The sequence below is a fragment of the Typopeltis vanoorti genome, chromosome 2, assembly GCF_054136105.1.
Source record: "Typopeltis vanoorti isolate ZY-2024b chromosome 2, IOZ_Tvanoo_1.0, whole genome shotgun sequence".
NCBI lineage: Eukaryota > Metazoa > Arthropoda > Arachnida > Uropygi > Thelyphonidae > Typopeltis > Typopeltis vanoorti.
In genome coordinates, this window is record NC_143550.1 from 13,502,884 (window position 1) to 13,517,451 (window position 14,568).

At 35.3% G+C, this 14,568-nt stretch overlaps 1 pseudogene; it reads right to left on the reverse strand.

The window, feature by feature from the left end:
• Positions 1-1,491: 1,491 nt before the first annotated feature.
• Positions 1,492-2,133, reverse strand: LOC150108832 (general transcription factor II-I repeat domain-containing protein 2 pseudogene; annotated as a pseudogene).
• Positions 2,134-14,568: the final 12,435 nt, after the last annotated feature.

Consider the following 14,568-nt stretch of genomic DNA (forward strand, 5'->3'; position numbering starts at 1 on the left):
TAAAAATATGACTGATGATTAGAATAATTCAGATTCTACCCAAGAATCTAAGAATAGTCCGTCAGGTAGCGTCGTAAAATATGGACTGTTCTAAGTAATGCTGTTTTTTGTAGGTCATATGGGGTCACTTCATTGATTTTTAATTGCTGTAAATATTTGGACAGCTTCTTTGAAATTGCACCAAGTGCACCGATAATTGTTGGAATGACTGGTGTGTTTAAGTCACAGTCGGCCAACTTCGATTGCCAGATCTCGATATTTAGTAATTTTTTCCAGTTCTTTGTTGTTGATGTTGTTATCACTGGGTACTGCAATATCGATAATCCAAACCTGTCGATGTTCAATAATTGTGATGTAAGGTCTATTGTGTTCCAAATGACGATCAGTTTGTATTCTAAAGTCGCAGAGAATTTTTGCTGTTTCGTTTTCCAATACAGTCTCTATTTTATGCTGCCACTAATTATCAGAAGTAGGAAAGCCATTTTTCTGCATACATGCCAATGAACTATTTTGGCCACTTGATCATGGAGTTATTTATAGTTCAGTTTGAGCTATTTTGCTGCAGGCACTGATTAGATGTTCTACAGTCTCATCTTTCTGATCGCATAATCTCCATTTGCTGTTATTATTGATGTTGAAAATTTTTGCTTTGATTGCATTAGTTTGTAATGCCTTTTCTTCAGCTGCTAGAATAAATGCTGCTGTTTCTTTTTTAATGTATCCTTGTTATAGCCATTGCCATGTCTTGTTCACGTCAATTTTGTCCTCAGTATCTCGAAGAAATTGGCCATGCAAGGGTTCATTTTTCCAGCGCCATATCGAATATTTTGTTGTTCCTTTTTGTAATCGGATTTGTTTCCTGTTGCTTTCAGAAGGCCCTCTTGTGTAATTGCTTGAAGCATTCATTAAAGAATCTTTCATTAAATGCCTCAATTAGTTTCGTACATTCATCAGCATATTCAAGTGTCGTAGAAGGATTTTGTCCTTCCACCAGTGGCGCACCCAAGGAGGGGTCCAAGGGGCCCTGCCCCCTCCAAAAAAAAGAAAAAAGGAAAGAAAACACTAGAAAAGTTTTCAAAAATCTTTTCCTAACTAAAGTTCATTTTTTTATTTATGTTGTGTCGTGTCTTCTGTTTCTATACTACTTATGAATTAGCGGTCACATAAGTGGGATTACCCTATAGCTCTCAGGAATCACTGCCGCTGTAAACGCAAGGCGAATGAAGCAGTGCTAGGGCGGACCGAGCGCTACTTCGTTTGTCTGAGATGGACCAGAGGAGATCACTGGTATCATGTATTGGCGATCATTGCATACGACCTATGCTCAGTCATAGGTCGTATGCAATGCGTAGTGTGTATTCTCAAATCGTCTACTCAACTCCCCCCCCCCCCCCCCAAGATTAAATCCTGAGTGCGCCACTGCCTTCCACAGTGGGGAAATGCATCGTGTTATTACTTTCGAATTACACTTTCCACAGCTTTAATTTAGCTTCAAATGATTTCACGTTTGAAAGCAGGGAACTGAGAAGCTGGTTGGGGGCCCTGCAGCTTGAAGTTCAGCTCTGAGAGGTACTTGGTAGTGTCCACCATGAATGCTAGATCACACAGCCACTTGCTATCATTGTGTTCCCTGACAGATTTTCCCTTCATGTCCATGAATTGCTTGACTTCATTCCGCAGTTCGTAAAACCTCATGAGCATGTTCCCGCGACTCAGCCACCGCACTTCACAGTGATAAACAAGATCACCATACTCAGACTCAAGATCATTCAGTATCTCCTTAAACTGGCGGCTGTTAAACCCTTTGCTTTTGACAAAATTTATGCATGACACTACTGTTGACGTCACATTGTTGAGCTGCAACGACTGTGCACAGAGACTTTCTTGGTGTATGATGCAGTGGTATATAATTAAATCACTTGTATCAAGACAGAGACGATTCAATTCTTTCTTGACAAATGCAATTAACCCTTTTTGTGAGTCAACCATGGCTGGAGCTCTATCTGTAGTAAGGCCACTTAACTTTTCAAATGTTAGCTCAAGTTTTTTCATTGATAAAATAAGTCTCTCAAACAAGTCCTCACCTCCTGTAGTGCCATGCATGGCTTCCCGTGATAGCAGTTCTTCTCGCATGTCAAACTCTGCAGTTATCCCACGAACGAAAACGGCCAGTTGAGCAGTATTTGTTGTCTGTTGTCGTCACGAGCCAGTGAGAAAAATTGGAAATCTCCTGCAGAATCCTACAATGTTTTTCAATATTTTGTGCTAAGTCAGTAATTCGATCTGAGATGGTTCTCTGAGACAAACTAACACTAAAACAATTTTACTTTGTCTGGTGATAACAACTCCGCAGTAGCCATCATGCACCCTTTCACAAATTCTCCCTCTACATGAGGCCTCAGCCTCTTTGCAATTAGCTCACTCACTACATAACTCGTCTGCATAACGTTGTCTCTGTCACAAGACCAAGTGAAAGAGCTTGTTGTGATTCCAAACTCCGCTGAAAAGCATTGATTTTATGCAGACGCATTTGGTCTCCCAATTCATTCAGATTAGTATGTTTTGAGCTGTAATGACGCTCCAGATTGGCTTTTTTCATTACTATTAACGCATTGCCACAAACTAGGCACACAGGTTTGCCTTTGACTTCAACAAAAAATAATAATAATTTGTTCATTTCTCTTGGAAAGATCGACACTATGCATCAACTTTTCTTTTCTTTATAGTTGTTATTTGTAGGATGTCACACCTCTTAAGATTTAATAACTATCCAGTGTGTGTGTGTGTGTGTGTGTGTGTGTGTGTGTGTGTGTGTGTGTGTGTGTGTGTGTGTGTGTGTGTGTGTGTGTGTGTGTGTGTGTGTGTGTGTGTGTGTGTGTGTGTGTGTGTGTGTGTGTATCGCCAGCGACACGATTAATTTGCTTTTATCGCTGTTCTAATCCTGTATCTTAGATTTGGAATATATCCAACGTTCGTACCATCGACTCTCGAGAAGCATAAGTGTCTATCCCGTCATGTATTCATATGTGATCTGTCTGTCTCGTAATGGACGTTCCTTGCTTGTCCCTCAAAATTTACGTCATTATTATGATTCCTTAATATAAATTTATATTGCTATGAAAAAACCTCTTAGATTTATTGAATTTCGAGTCCCGCCTGCGGGTGCCTTGGCAGAGCCAGACCACATGATTTCACTGGCCTGATACGGCCCGAGGGCCGGATGTTCCCCACCCCTGTGCTATAAGATCATACGAAATACAATTAGAATTTTTGATTAGTGGAGAATGATGGCGCGATTTTAACTTATAATGGAACTGCTAGCATCGAAATTAATCGCCTCTGCTTTTGCATAAAAAAACAACTAAAATATTGAATGCTTAAGAATCCTTTAAAAGAAAAAAAAAGTAATGCAGACTATCCGTTTTTTTTTTTTTTAATCGTACTGTCAACTACATCTCAAATACATCAACCATCTCTTTTTTAGGTGTTTAGTTTGTAATTATTAATCTCATTCAAAATATTTGGTATCCAAAATTTTGATACTTTTTATTTAACACACAATGATGTGTTTAATATACAGCTGAGTGCACTCGTTTGGGGATAAAACTGCAGTTAGTATGAATGCTCTGGTCGTCCATGGAGTAGGGAAGCTCATCTCTACATCACAAGAGGCCAAACTCTCACAGATGATAAGGAATATCATATTTATCCTTGAAAACATTCAGCGCTGGATCATTAACTGGTGGATGCTCAACAAAGTAAGAGTTACAGGAGGTGTTAGGAGTTTCTGAAGAAAAAGAAGAAAAATGTAATTGGCAAAGCTGTTCTGTATCTCAAATCAGCTAGCTCAGTGGACTAAAAAAAAACTGGTGTTTGGAATGAGGAAGGCAGGAGGTGTACTGAGCAGGTCGAGTCTTTGTATAAGTGTGTATGTGTGTGTGTGTGTGTTAATCCAACCTTAGCATAAGCGAAAAGGCACCAGTTTAGCCAAAAGGTCATAAGTCGAAAGAAAAAACAGTCCAGATGAAATGGGGGAAAAAAGGAAAAAAACAAGAATAGAAAAAAAAATCCCATTGCAAGACGGAAATATCAATAAAAATACTAATTATGTACGGCAGCAGTGACGGATTAAGCTAGTTGGGGGTTCTTGAGGGGGGGGGGTAAATTTATCCCCCCTCGAAAAGTAAGTATAACTTCCACTACAGTTATTTATTTTTTTTTTTTCGAATTTAAAGCGTAGAGATCGGATAAGGCCTCTTGTATATGGTTATGACCAATTTTAATTTTAGTACGGCATCTGGTCCAATCTTTTTTTTTTTTTTTCGAGCTCAGAGCCCCTGGCACCCGCTAAGGTTAGACACCTGCTTAACGCTTCTGCATTCCCATTCCAGCAAAGAAATAAAAGAGTTCATTATAATAGACATTTCCATTGCTAATTACATGAAAAATTTATAAATCACTAATGCAAGGGGGAAGTATTTGGTAAACGCTAATCGAAGAAAAAGAAAATCGGATGTATTTCTGGAGGCCTGTGTAGCTCAGTGGAAGTTTGGTTGGAAGACCAAAAAATGAAAAAAACAGAACTAATAATCATAATAATAACAATGTATGCAATATGGTCCCACAGGTGTGACAAAATACACGGAAGAGACACCAGACCAGATATACTAGCAAAAATTAACAATTATTTAAAGGAAATTATCATAAACACTACACAAACCAAAAGCATAACAACACAGCAATGGAGGAAACTCGGCCTAATTGAAGAAGGAAAAGAAGAAGGAAAAATAAAACTTATACCGATAATGGAACCCCCTTAGTTAGTGGTAAACAATAATGATAACCCATTATCTGAACAAAAAGCATAATCCCAGACAAAGGTGTTGTTAACGTAGGCCCATTCGCCACAATGAGAGGAATAATGACAACAAGATATCAAATCTAATAAAAAATAAATAAAATTAAAAAAAAAGTATATATGTATATAAAATAATAATTAAAATAAATAAATAAGTACAAGTTTAAAAAAATAATAAAAATATTAATAATAATATATAGGTACGCCTATATATAAGGGATAAGAATGGTATATATATGTATATCTAATTGTGTAAGAAAAAAAAAAAAAAGAAAAGTAAATAGCAAATAGCAAATTACTCCTTAAGATAAGTCAATACTACTCTAGTAATAAATATGTAGATTAAGATATATTACCACAAATATGTATATGTTCTTGTATATACAGACACAAGGACGGTAGAAATGTCAATTGTAAGAAATGCAGATAACATAAGTTCATAACATGATAATAACCCAAAATGTTAATAGGATATATTATCCATTTATAGACCTGTAACTAATTCTGCAATTCAGAAAACTTTGTATGTAAGAAATTACAGATTTACCTCTTAAGTTAAGCAAACAATATAATGTTAAAGCAAGATGGAATTCTTTTTTGTAAAAATAAGAGTGCCTACAAAAAAATAAAATCTGCATGAGATATAGAGATACTACCAAAATATATGCATATATAAATGTAAATAAAAACATAAGCAATGTATGTATTTTAAGAATAAGATGTGTATTTAAATTAAGTTAATAAAATACTCATCCAAAATATGGGAACAAAGATATAAAATGAAGATATATGTAATACGAATTGTACATATGGAAAATGTCAATGCTAACATATATATGTATGTATATGAATGTATATATATATGTATATATGTATGTGGATGTATATATATATATATATATATATATATATATATATATATATATATATATATATATATATATATATGTATATGTATACATATATATATATACATATATATGTATACATATATATATACATATATATATACATATATATATACATATATATATATATATATATATATATATATATATATATATATATATATATATATATATATATATATAAACGAGAATAGACTGATCTGATAATGGAACTTATAAATAGACTGAAATCACTATGTAACATATACCAACAAAAATAACAGCTCAAACAATTCAATAGGACAATTAGGAAAATAGAAATTGAGCATGTGATGTTGTATCTTATTTAAACAGTGATTGTAAAACAGGTGTCATAAGTATATTGTAACGAGTAAATGAAAATGCCTAATAGAATTAGCAGCCTATGTACAAATTGTAAATAGCTGTATATATATTTATTTTTAAATGTACACAGCTGCTGTTGTTGATACAAATAAACTCAGTGGAAGTGGCGCTTGGTCGCTCGAAGTTAGACTTAAGTTCAAGTCTAGTTGACCAATGGAGGAACTTTTTCTAAGCCTTTCTTCTTTCTTCGGCCGATTCCCGAGTTAGTCGATCTCTGACACGGGCAAGCGGGTTTTTCCTTCCGGAAACTCTGGTTTTTTTTATCCCATAAAGTCAATCGACCGTAGTACCTACATTATTTCACACAGTAACATATCATGTTAGGTACTAAGAGATGGCAGCACTTGTTTGCCAACCTCTTCATCGCTGGCTGCTATAATTAGTGATAGACATGGGCCAGCTTTCTCTGATTGACTACCGGTGGAGATAATGGCCACGCCTACTTCCAATAAGGGAATAAAAGGCGTTAGCTGATATATATATATATATATATATATATATATATATATATATATATATATATATATATATATTATATGTTCTTCTGTTGCAGATATATATATATATATATATATATATATATATTATATGTTCTTCTGTTGCAGAAAAACGCCCTCAACCTCAAATACAAGGTACCTCTAATAATAATAATAACCTACACCGAATACAAGCAAAATATGCTCCTGGGGAAACCATCAAGCAATCGTTTATCGAAAATCCTGTGGATTCGTAAACAACAACTAATCTTCCGATCAGCGCTGTGACTGGCGACCTGATTCTAGTACTAATTTAATTTTATTATTATCTTTTAAAGATGCTAGGAATGCTGTAGCATACCCAAAATTGTCATCAGGTTGTCAGCATTCCTGACGCCTGTTAAAATGCTACCGAAGGCCACAACAGGTCACGCTACTGTCGGAAGTCAGTCGTACGATCGGATATTGTCAACTTTTAAATGTTTGTTATGATTATATTTCCGTCAAGTTTTTCTTTTAAACTTATTTCGTGAATCGTATTTGAAAAACTAAAACTAGAAAATATGGCACTCAACTTATTTCTTTACCCCCCCCCCCCCCCTCAATGATGCGCCACGAGTTCTACAGCGAAACCTGAACGAATAGTAAAAGGTAGTGATAATACTGGGCGTGGCTCACTGAAGTAGTGCACAGTAAGAAAAACATACTCGCAACTACTTGAAAATGGCGCCTTATTCCTTATAAACAGACTTTCAGAAGAAAAGTGTCGAAAGAACGGCACACGTCTTCATTTAATTAGGGAATAATCAACGTGTCGTATTGGAAATATAGCGTCATTATACGAGAAACAGCGAGATCAGAATTTCATCGTGATTCTCGTATAATGTGCCTCAGTTCTCAGAAGTATTTTCGAAAATAATTGCACTTTCACTGAAACCTTTTCACTATTTCTTTGCATGGAAAACGTTTCGTGGAAACGTTTCACTATAAAATGAAACCGTTCTCATTAAATATTACTTTATGCAGTATTTGTAATGATCTCTATGTGTCATTAAGACTTAAGTATCAGCCGCTAGAGTTCTTTTCACAGCCTTCTAAGTTATCTTCCGGTTCGATATTTAATGACACGGTATGTTTTGCACTCTAACAAAATCAATAGTATGGTTTATGTCCACTGGTGTCCAAAACCCAAGGAAGAACACTATTTTGAAGATTACAACCTGTTGGGCACACTCTCCCTCGATAAGTCTTTGGACTACCTGGTGGGTGTCACATAATAATAATAATAATAATAATAATAATAATAATAATAATAATAATAATAATATTCAGCCGAATCAACTTGTTGCAATTTGTGTAACTGATGATTTCGGATAAAAAGCTGCTACACATTAAAATTTTTGAATCGCGCTCAAAGCGGTCACGTGGTAGCTCTCAACAGGATAAAAGGCAAACGGCTGCGCTGAGCGAATTATGTTTGAAGAAAGCTCTTTTCGTGAAGAAATAAACTTCGAAACTTGCGAGATATTATCTAAATCAAGGGTCGGCAACCGGCGGCCCAAACGTGCATTTTTGGCGACCCATAAAAGGTTGACCATACTTACATGGCATGTAGCCTGTATGTTGAATTATTTAAATAATACATTTTATAATATGAATAATAAATTAAAAATAATTTTATACGTATACTTCGTGATATCACCTGTGCAACTTGTAAATACAAACAAAAGGAAACTTTTGTTGGTATTATTGAAGATTTACAAACGAAAGTTTCAACAAGATTTGTTGATTTTCATAAAAATAGCATCAAAATGCGATTTTTTAAACACTTTTAATGTCGACATTGATGACGTACGAAACCAACTACAGGTGGAAGTTTTGGAATTACAGCACAAGAAAACATTAAAGAACGCATTTTGGTTAGAAAATATCCAAAAATTTGTTTGGATATTTCACACATGCTTACCATGTGTGCTATCGATGCTTACCAAAAAAATTTGAAGTATTAATCAGTTTCGCAGAGAAGATGATAGTCGTATTTGGAAGCACATACATTTGTGAATAAGCATTTTCTGCCATGAGTTTTAGAAAAAATAAATTTCTTCTCGACCTGACTGATGAACTTGGCATGCTTCGATTCGAATTTGCACCTCAGGTTGTAAAGTAGATATAGATAATTTGGTTAAGGGAAAACAATCATAAAAGTCACATTAAGCAAGGAGACACACATATTGTGATGCATAAACTATGTATATTACTTTGTTTTCATGTGATAATAATTTTTCATTGAGTTTCATTTTCATGCTTGTTTCATATCTAATACTTGGAGTATTTCTGTGTTTTTTTTAAATCGATATAGTAAAATTTGCTGTTTTAAGGTGTGACATAAGATTGAATGATATATGCACGTAACCACATGCATATATCAAATATTCGGTTAAATAAATATCTTTCTTGTGGTTACGTGCATATATCATTCTGATATAATAAAAATTGATAATTTAAGTATTTTTTTCAATCACTATTTTCTCTTAATTAAACTCTTGCGGCCCGATTATTAAAAATAAAAGTTGAATGTGGCCCGCGGGGCTGAAAAGGTTGCCGATCCCTGATCTAAATGATTTCACACGGGAAGAATTACTGGAAAGCGCAGAGCTTCGATCTCACATAGCGTTATATCCAAGCTCTTGGCAGCGTTTCAAACCAATGGGATATGTTCTGTGAAGATAGATTTTTGGTTATAACAGCAAAACGAAATCGACGTACCACGACAGTTCAGCTTGCAAGTCGGCTCCATTCAATCCAGGTACGCGGATATGTCGACAAACTGCATATGTCATATGCAAATAGCAAGATGTTCGAGACAAATATGCCTATACGCCTGAATGCCTGTAGTCTGCGTTCTTTTATCCACAGCTCATCATAGAGTATGTTTACCGTGGTGCTGTTTCCAAAAAAATTGGACACAACACCAATGTACTCTTAACATGTGGGAGTAGTTTTAATCTTTCCTCCGATTCTAGACGACACCTGATCTGGCTCGAAAGCATCTCGAGAATGTTCTTGAAAGTGATGGATACGGCGATAATGGGGACCCTGGTGTGTGGGGAGGCATTATACTTAAGGAACGCACCGAGCTAAACACTGCTGGAAAAAGGGACTATGACTGGTGAACGATATTGCATCGCAGTTCTTCAACGTTATATTCGATTGTTCCTTGGTGCTGTAGGCGAAGAATTCGTTTTGACGAATGACAATGAGACACCACATCGTAAAGAACAGTGGAGATACTTATGGAGACCAATGATATTAATCGAATCGAATGGCCAGCACGTTCCCCAGATCTCAACCGCATAGAACACATTTGGGCCACAATAAGGAGACGCATTGCTGAACTTCCCCTCTGGAAAACAAACAAGGTCTGTGCAGTAGGAGTGGGCCAGTTTGCCTCAAGAACTCCTGAATCACTCGGGGGCTAAGCACTACGACGTTGTGAGAGCTGCATGACAGTTTGGGGTGAACCATGGGAAAATGAGGCCGGCTGGGGGCCCCCCTGGCAGTAAAATTTACGGGCTCGCTCACAAAGTGTTTATATATGTATATGTTACAAAGAGAACTAGGACTTCACCTACAACAAATTTTATTTTATTTTTTAATTTTTTTATTTATTTTTAAAAAATAATATTTGGTTGAGTATATGGAATATTCGATTGTATGCGCTTGTTTATGAATTCGATTTATTTTATTTTATTTATATTTTTATAACTATTGATAAATTCTCCCTCCGTCTGAAATATGTTTTAAAAACATATTCGAACATAAAAATTGATAGATGTAAAATACCTTTCGCGAACAGATACATCTGTAAAGAATAATATATTTTTTCCCTTCCGCAAGCAAACATACAGTAAACTAAATTGCAGAACCTTTAAATATGGAGTGCTCGAAAGAATTTTCAAGTAAAAAATAGCTTCCTGTAATTGGTAATTTTTGTAAATTGTAATTAAATTGAAATTTTATCTCATTCGCAAATAGTATTTAAGTATTATTACGAATCTTTTATATTTACCAATAAAAATTTGGTGGACGTCAAACACAAACATTAAATTCTAAGAACAGAAAAAGGAAAGGACAAAGGAATTAAATTTTATTATATTCTTTTAACCACCTTACCGGCCATTAAAGATCAAATGCGCATCCTCAAAAGCTTCATATCCATCATAAATTTCAATGTAATATCAATGGTATTACAATTTTAATATGCACTTCGCATCCATGGAAATGAGGACGTATATATACGTCCTGGCCGGCAGCGTGGTAGAATGACAAAATTTAGTAGTGTGATCATTTTCTCTCTTCATTTGTTATTTCAAAGCAAAGTAGAATGAAAGATAACATTGTTTTTAATAAACAATTTGATTATCTTTCTTTAATTAGGGAAAATTTTGCAACCTCACACGATTGTGGGCCCCAATATTTTTCCCCTCCCTTGGCGGCAGCCAGGTCCGACACCCGCTTGATCCTCCTGTGGGGTGGACATATTCCATATAACAAAATGTCTCTCCACATAGTTTTCTGTAAACACTGTACATTAATTTCTTAACTACATCTTTAAGAAATTTGTAACTTTTGCCAAAAAGCATACTGCAATTTAATTTGTAAGAAAATTATAAAATTTTTGTGTAATACAATATAAATAAATTTCATCATCATCAAATTCCTGATATGTACCCTCAGGGATATGTACAGGATAATTATGATAGTACTACATGAAAAAGTTACACCATTACTAACTTATTAATTTCCACGAATGGACAATAGCAGACTGACTAAAATGCTATACGGATATAAAATAAATGGAAAAGGAAAAATTGGAAGACCAAGAAAGCGATGGCATGAGACAGGAACCAGCCACTTTACCTAAGTAAATCCATGATAAGAAGAAGATGAAGTATTTTTCAGTGTTCTGTGTGCTTGTTCTGAGGTATACACTGTTATAATTCTGGTTTGTGTTTTTAACCGCTTTTAAGTTGCATGTTAAAACCAGTTTTATCAAACTGTAATACAGTATGGAGAAGGGAAATACTAAATAACTACAACGATATACGTTATGGAATAAACGGGTTTATTTACCAAGAAATACATGTTTACACCGATGATATGAACATCCACAACCAGAGCATTAACAACAGTAGATTACTTACTAGAAAAGGTGCACCTTGTCTTTCAAAAGAGATTTCGTAGCACATGCGAAGGAAAACAAGGGTTGGGACATCTGCGGGACATATCGTGTAATTTTATCTTTTAGTTCATCAAGGTTTGAAGACGGGTCATGGTTGAATAACCATTCCTTCAAGATACCCAAACGAAGGCATCAAGTGATGTGAGATTAGGAGAACGTGAAAGGTACAGGAATTCTGTGAACCTCGAAATGAGCCTCCGGTGAATGTGTTCTGATAAGTAGGCTCTAGAATTACGTGTTTTGTGGTAGGTTGTTCCGTCCTGTTGGGACACTTGTGCACGAAATGGAATGTTTTTTTTTTGAGCGACACATTTTATGCAAATCCTGGGTGAAGAGAACCAACATTCTCGATGCAGTGTTCGCTATTCAAGGTCACGGTTACACCACCCTCATCAATGAAGTAGGACTGAATTATGCCATGGCCGGAAACCGATCTCACTGTAAAGAGGTTTCTCTTCGACAAAGAGAAACATCTTCACAGTGAGAAGAGTTTTCACATTTCTCTTCACATTATAGAGGAAGGACTGATCTTCATAGCCATTGGCCAGTACTCCTGCATAGTACTCCCGCCTTGCAGCGTAATCCGTTGCTGTTAAACACTGACCCGCCTGAATGTGACATAAGAAAAGGTACTCAGCTCCTTAAGGATCCTCTGTAGTGACCGCCTCGTTATCGCAAGTTGTACCACTGTTCGGCGTTGACTGCGTTTCAAGAGACTAACACCTACCCCAGCACACACCAGTAATTCTCATTTGTATTAACCATTCGTAGTCTCCCCGAATGCCTTTTGGATTGCGGCAGGACACTTTCGGTAAGTCGGAACCTCTCGATTAAGGTAATGATGACACTATTGCTTGCGGCACGCTTTCAAAAACTGAAGAACCAAACCGCTCACAAACATATCGTAGGCTTGGACCAATTCGCTCTACCTCTCTATGAACGAAAATAATGCTCAACAATAAACACCTTTACTTCCACCATCAACACCATGGCTACAGCTAAATATAACCTCCAAATGTGATGAGACGTTTTTGCCAGTTGAAGGGTTTGATTGGTGACATCTCTGCAAATTAATGACTACCGAACTAATAAACGAAATGTTCTTGAGAAAAAAAAAAAAAAGCAACCACATTTGGAACAACGTATCTGAATGAAATTCCCGTCTTGTGTAGTATCGTCGTTCCAAATGTGGTATAGCACAAGAACAGAATTAATAGTTCCAGACAGAAAAGCAGTTTCCTAGTTTACGAGTTGTTTCTTCAAAGTATCAAGTATCAACAAAAAATCGAAAATGAAATGCAATAAATAAATGCAAACAATTCATAAATACGGCATGTTGAACCACATGCGTGCATGGGTTTATGCAGACGAGAGAGAGTCTGTTTCAGTGACATCCAAGTTACCACGCTGATGTTCAAAGAGCGTGGGGGGGGGTATTAGCAACAGAATTGTGTTTCTCTTCATTTTCGCTGTCTTTTCTCATTTCACAAACAGCGAAGACGATTAAGCGTGCATTTCATGATGATGTTGATGAATAATATTTACATTCCAAATAATTTCTTTATTATTATATTTTTCCGGAATTTAAAAGGTATATTTTCATTTCTTTAGGTAAATAAATTATTATTTAAGCATAAACTACCGTTTTGTTGAACGTTTATGCTGTGTTAAAAACGTTTTTAACATTAAGCTTATGAGAAATAATTCTACGTTAGGAGCTTGCACTAGGATTTCTAAGTCAAAAAATTATTGTATTTGAAAAAATACAATAATAGTTGGTTTATCGCCTAAAACCAGTGCAGCCGTAATATTGTTAAGTTTTGTAATTCATTCTATGCTGTTGTAGTAGTGGTATATTAATTTATTGTATCTCAGAGTCTCTCTCTCTTTCCATGGGTTTATGCAGACGAGAGAATATATATATATATAATTAAATAACTAGAATCCGAGAAAAATGAAAACAGTTTATTAACACAACTAGTTTCAGCTTGTATCAGCCTTCTTCAGGAGCACTATAGCTCAAGTTCATAATAACTGTAATTTACAGTCGAATATTATAGCTTTATAATTGTATAGCTTTAGAGTGCCTCAATGTTTTTTTCAGTGTCTTTTAATAGCTTTCTATGCTCTTAACGCCTGATGAAGTCAATCCCGACGAAACATGTTGCGTTTTCAAATAAATCTCAATTTGTTATAATTCTTGGATTTTTAGTCAGTTTATATTAAAATGAACATATCCAACCTCCGAGTTAACAGTAATAGTTATATATATATATATATATATATATATATATACCTTGGACCCTCTTCATATGAACAATAATCTCAGCTATAATTTGCCTACCTCTTTCAGCTCTACTATCAGATACTGAAGATCGCGCGGTTCCGCACACGCACAAGTGTACAACAATAGAACTTTAGCACGGACTCAAGTATAGCTCAAGTTCATAATAACTGTAGTTTACAGTCGAATATTATAGCTTTATAATTGTATAGCTTTAGAGTGTATCAATGTTTTTTTCAGTGTCTTTTAATAGCTTTCTATGCTCTTAACGCCTGATGAAATCAATCCGACGAAACAAGTTGCGTTTTCAAATAAATCTTAATTTGTTATAATTCTCGGATTTTTACATAAATTGAAAGCCAAACGAACAACAAGGGATTTGTATCCCCTTAATTATTATTATTATTATTATTATT